Source organism: Somniosus microcephalus, chromosome 5 (genome assembly GCF_052327205.1).
Source record: "Somniosus microcephalus isolate GS21.2 chromosome 5, FLI_Smic_1.0, whole genome shotgun sequence".
NCBI classification, from domain to species: Eukaryota; Metazoa; Chordata; class Chondrichthyes; order Squaliformes; family Somniosidae; genus Somniosus; species Somniosus microcephalus.
The window spans coordinates 14,767,062-14,773,061 of record NC_140991.1 but is presented as its reverse complement, the minus strand read 5'-3'; the positions used below and the strand labels follow the sequence as shown (position 1 = coordinate 14,773,061).

The following is a 6,000-nucleotide window of genomic DNA, read 5'->3' as shown; positions in this document are numbered from 1 at the left end:
TTCCCTCACTCACACTCTTCCCTCCCTCACTCACTCCCTCCCCCTGCCGGTGGGCCGCTCCCCCACCGCCTGACGCTGTGGTCATGTGAGTGTGTGCGCAGTGCCGGGCCGGGCTCGGGTTTGCGCTGGTCTGCTATAATCTGCCGGTTGGAGCGGAGACGGTCGGCGTTAAATTGTCGTCAGAAACGGAAGAATAAAACAAAAAAAAGGAGCACCGTTGCTAACCTGAGGTGAGTCGGACCGGTCTCTGTGTTTTAAAACCTTTTCTCGTTTATTTTATATATTTAAAATTGTTTTAATGTCATTATTCGAGGGGATATGCTCAGTAAATAAAATGAAGGCGACGGGGATTCGGGGAAATTAAATCCCGAAAACCCACCGACACGCGCATTTAACAAAAAAAAATGCCGAAATTCTCTAATTGGTTTGTATTTCGGGTAATTTTTGAAATATTTCTCCCACCACCTGTGATAACTTCTATTCACTGGTGCGTCAGAGGCGCCGAGAGAGGATTTGGCTGAAAATGATGGTGATGTGGAGGAGGAGGAAAGCTGGCGGCTCTAGGCGGAGATCATGGATGCTGCTGGCGGGAATGGGGGGGGGGGTTTGTGAAGATTGACATATGGTGGGTCGCAGGCTCGGCACCATGTCTTGACCCCACAGCCTTTCCTTTCATCACTCTCAGTAATTGCAGGCTCCTCTGCTGACGCCATGGTCTTTGCGCCTGTCTCTGATGTTTTGCCAAGATTTATGTTCCTGCATTTTGGTGCGGTGCTTACATCAAGCGCGGATGTTTTTTGGGGGGTGAATCAGTGGACTCTTGCTCTGAGCAGCGCGGGGTTTTTTCTTTCTCTCATTCTCTCTCATGTACATTGTGGAATGTTAAACTTTACGCCTTATATTTGACCTCGCAGAAAAAAGACACGGTCTCTCATTGTTTGACATTTAGTGGATTTGCTGACCAATCGTTTATCTGCGACTTCCATTTAAGATTCAGGTCACACTGCTTGCAGGTTATGCTCCACTGCTTGCTGTATGGTCTCATGCCTTGTTATTTATTCACGGACACAATCCCAGTCCTGACCCTGCTCGGGTGGGTTGGGGGTGGGGGGAAGGTTTGTGTGTGTGTAGTTATGATCAGAGGCCAGGCATTTCATGGAAGGAATTATCCAGGAAAGCGGGCAATGTCTGGCTCCACTTGGAACAGTGTTGGTGGAGGCCTGGGACCAGATTGGATTTAAAAGAAAAACTTTGCAAGAGTTTGTTGCATTGAAGGATGAGGAGTTTAATGTTACAAATGCTTGTGTGTGGTAGATGACATTGGTTTGCCAATGTAGTAACTTTTAAATTGCACAGGCACCTGTCACAGATGGCTTCTTAAATAAGTTTGTGTGCAGTTATTATCTGCATGTGGGAGTGTGATGCATTAACACCAGTGCAGATTGGGACTTTGATACATTGCCTTAATGAGGTCATCTGTGGTGGATAATCGAAATTAATAGATTTTTAAAAGTTTCCAATGGTACACCACCAGGGGGATAGAATATAAAAATAGGGAGGTATTGCTTCAGTTGTACAAGGTATTGGTGAGACCGCACCTGGAATACTGCGTACAGTTTTGGTGTCCATACTTAAGAAAGGACATACTTGCTCTCGAGTCAGTACAAAGAAGGTTCACTCGGTTAATCCCGGGGATGAGGGGATGGACATATGAGGAGAGGTTGAGTAGATTGGGACGCTACTCATTGGAGTTCAGAAGAATGAGAGGCGATCTTATTGAAACATAAGATTGTGAAGGGGTTGGATCGGGTGGATGCGGGGAAGATGTTCCCGACGATGGGTGAAACTAGAACTAGGGGGCATAGTCTTAGAATAAGGGGCTGCTCTTTCAAAACTGAGATGAGGAGGAACTACTTCACTCAGAGGGTGGTAGGTCCATGGAATGTGCTGCCCCAAAAAGCTGTAGAAGCTACATCATTACATAAATTTAAAACAGAAATAGACAGTTTCCTAGAAGTAAAGGGAATTAAGGGTTACGGGGAGCAGGCAGGAATTTGGACATGAGTCTAGGTTCGGATCGGTCATGGCCCTGTGGGTAGCGGAGCGGGCCCAGGGGCCGTGTAGCCTGATCCTGCTCCTATTTCGTGTGTCTAATTCTGTTAGATTCAGGAGATGGTTCTGTGATAGTAGATTGGCGGTTAGGATCAGATCAGCCATGATCTTATTGAATGGCGGAGCAGGCTCGAGGGGCCGATTGGCCTACTCCTGCTCCTATTTCTTATGTCCAGCATATGGGGGGGGAAATCAGCGGTTGCTGATTTTGCCAGTTTCAATACACCTCTTGCATCCACCTGTGTGTCTCCAGTTGCTGCCCCTGCTCCATAGTACTCCCTTTAAACCAACCATGCTCAGCTACATATGTGAATGAACCCTCACTTCTGGCATTCTTGTTAACAGCCACTGAAATAATTCCTGTGGCGCTGCTAGATTCAGAATTGGAGTGCTTGTTTAAACAGGCACCTGTGCAGAATGTGTTTGAAATAGCGCATGGTTACTGATGTTGGATTTGATGAGCTCTTCATTCACTGGCACATGAGTGTGTTTAAATAGGTTAGCATTTACTGATGGTGTGTGCAGCTCAGCTGAGATCTCCAAACTCATCTGGGCCCCTCCCAGATCTGTGACCATCTTTGCTGTAACTCCATATTTGGCAAACCCTTCATCAGGTTTCTGCCCCTGCCACAGCATTGAAAAGGCCCGAATCAAAGCCACAGGTGACATCCTATGTGACCATAGTAAACTATCACACTTCATCCTTCTTGACCTGTCTGCAGCCTTTGACAGGTTTGACCACACCATCCTCCTCCAATGCCTCTCCTCCATTGTTCAGCTGGATGGTACTGGTCCCGCTTGGTTACATTCCTGTCTGTCCAGTCGTAGCCAGAGAATCGCCTGCAGTGGCTTCTCTTCCTGTTCCTGCACCGTTACCTCTAGTGTCCCCCAAGGATCTATCTTTGGGCCCCCTCCTGTTTCTCATCTACTTGCTGCTCCTCAGCAACATCTTTCAAAAACACGCCAGGTGCCACGTGTACACTGACACTCAGCCCAATTGTACCACAACCTCTCTCGACACCGTCACGGCCTCTGATTTGTCACGCTGCTTGTCCGATGCGCAGAAATTTCTTCCAACTAAATATTGGGAAGGTTGAAGCCATTGTCTTCAGTCCCCGCTACAAAATCCGTTCTCTTGCCGCCAACTCCATCCCCTCTCCTTGGCAACTGTGTGAGGCTGAACCACACTGTATGCAACCTTGGTGTCGTATTTCGGCCACATCGCTGCTCCACCACCGAGACTGCTGACTACCACTCAAGATTTCCCGACTTCGCCCTTGCCTCAGCTCATCTGCTGCTGAAACCCTCACCCAGGCCTTTGTTACCTCTAGACTTGACTGTTCCAACGCACTCCTGGCCAGCCTCCCATCATCCACACACCATAAACTTGAGCTCTTGAACTCTGCTCCGTGTCCTAACTCGCACCAAGTCCCGTTCACCCATCACCCCTGTGTTCACTGACCTACATTGGCTCCCAGTCCAGCAACGCCTCGATTTTAAAATTCTCATCCTTGTTTTCAAATCCCTCCATGGCCTCGCCCCTTCCTATCTCTGTAACCTCCTGTAGCCCTTCAACCCTCTGAGGTCTCTGTGCTCCTCCAATTCTGGCCTCTTGCGCAATACCCATTTTAATCGCTCCACCATTGGCGGCTGTGCTTTCAGCTGCCGAGGCACTAAGCTCTGGAATTTCCTCCCTAAACTTCTCTGCCTCTCCCCCCCCTTTACAACACTCCTTAAAACCTACCTCTTTGACCAAGCTTTTGGTCATCTGTCCTAATATCTCCTTATGTGGCTCGGTGTCAAATTTACTGACGCTCCTGTGAAGCACCTTGAGACGTTTTATTAGCGCTTTACGAAATTGAAAAAAAAAGCCTGCACTGTTTTCATGTGACTGCGTATATTAAAATCGATTCAGCTTCCTGAAAAGGCTTTGAGCTTTAAGTAAATTGTGTAGATTTTATTTTTAACACATCTTTTTTAGACTTAAAGTATCTTAATTACTTTTTTTAAAGTGACTAGCTTACATTGAGGTTACATTCTGTGCTCCACAGCTCTCAGTAAAGATTTCTCCTAACCCCTCTCCTCATTTAATGACTTTTAAATTGATTAAATCAAACTCCCTATTCACCCCATCAAAACCCTTCATAGAAACATAGAAGATAGGAGCAGGAGTAGGCCATTCGGCCCCTCGAGCCTGCTCCGCCATTCAATGAGATCACGGCTGATCATCCAAATTCAGTACCCTGTCCCTGCCTTCTCTCCTTCATAATTTAAAAAAAAATCTCTTACTGTACATCTTCACCTTTGCTGCAGTGAAACTATTCCCGGTACCTCAAATCTATCCTCATAACTTTAGTTTCCCATCCCTGGAATAATCCCAGTGAACCTATACTCTATGGCTTTAATGTCTATTCTATAATGGGCAGCCCAAACTACACACACTGGCCTAACCAATGGTTTTTGCCCTGCGCCCTTATTTCTAAAACCCATAATACTTCTGGCTATTTTATTTTGCTTTAAGTAACTTTCATTACATTGATCCAAGTCCCAAAAGTGAGTGACACTTTTCCTGCAGCCCTTTTTTGATTGGAATGTATTTCGTCCTTTGGTGATTCATTTCTTTTCTTCTTAGGCAGAACCGAGGATGACTTGCTTCCACACTAAAAATGAGTTCTCAGGTGACTGATGAGTCCAGTGCGTGACCTACAGTCTCTGTCACAGGTGGGGCAGACAGTGGTTGACGGGGCAGGTGGGTGGGGTGCTTGGGTTGACGTGCGCTCCTAGCACTGCCTGCGCTTGGCTTCCGCTTGCTCCCGGCGATTCATTTAGGGGAGGATCTGTCAGCTGTAGTATGTTTGACGTGATAATCCAGTTTAGTCGGTGTGAAACCGCAGGCCCACACAGTAAAGTGATGTAATGCAATGCACCAGAATGCAGAGAATGTTCATGGTTAGGGTGACTGCTTTTATGCCCCAGGTAATCAATAACTTTGTCCTTCCAGTAGTCGGACATCTTTTCTAGCTGTGTAGACTAAGTGAATTATATACCTGCATGGGACAAATATACCAAATGTGAATTCACTATCTAGTGTGGTTGTGGACTACTGCTCACTGCTGTTGGCCACTTTAGCTTGACACTGGAAAAAGCCAAAACAGTATTAAGGATTTTTTTTCTTCTGTTGAATGCTGTTTAATTTCTGGTTGCCAGGCATATATTTCTAATATTTACCATTTGTATCTTGAGAGGGTGCAGAGGAGATTTACCAGAATGGTTCCGGGGATGGTTGATCTTGGCTACAAGGACAGGTTGGAGAAGCTGGATTTGTTTTCATTAGAGCAAAGGAGGTTGAGGGGTGATTTGATCGAGGTGTACAAGATTATGACGGGTTTGGATAGGCTAGACGGGGAAAGGCTGCTCCCACTAGTTGATGGTGCAAGGACTAGGGGACACAGATTTAAGGTTTTGGGCAAGAGATACAGGGGGGGACGTGAGGAAAAACTTTTTTACACAGCGAGTGGTGATGACCTGGAACTCGCTGCCGACGGAAGTGGTGGAAGTGGAGACACTCAATGTTTTCAAGGGGAGGCTGGATAGGCACTCAAGGGAAATAAACTTGCAGGGTTACGGGGATAGAGCGGGAGAACGGGACTGACTGGATTGCTCTACAGAGAGCCGGCACGGACTCGATGGGCCAAATGGCGGCCTCCTGTGCTGTATGACTCTATCTACTGACTATGCTCCTACCTGTACAGCTAATGCAATGGCTTAGTATCTTTTTTCAATACTTTTTAAATTTGTCTTCGAATAGCAGCCTCCATGTTTTGCTACCTCACCTTCAGTTGCCTCCAGATGTCTCTTGTGTATATTGGATGGAGGTGGGCAGATTCT

The 6,000-nt window shown here is 46.7% G+C and overlaps 1 protein-coding gene across 2 annotated transcripts in view; it reads left to right on the top strand.

Moving 5' to 3' along the window:
• Positions 1 to 94: 94 nt before the first annotated feature.
• LOC147116902 (protein lifeguard 1-like) overlaps positions 95 to 6,000 on the top strand; it is a 79,994-nt gene continuing 74,088 nt past the window's right edge. The window contains exons 1-2 of one of the 2 annotated variants that reach the window (XM_085987350.1): positions 97 to 230; positions 4,745 to 4,833. The gene's annotated coding sequence lies outside the window, so the exon portion shown is untranslated. Of the gene's footprint in view, positions 231 to 4,744; positions 4,834 to 6,000 lie in introns of both variants that reach the window. The other variant, XM_085987349.1, reaches the window with a different exon arrangement.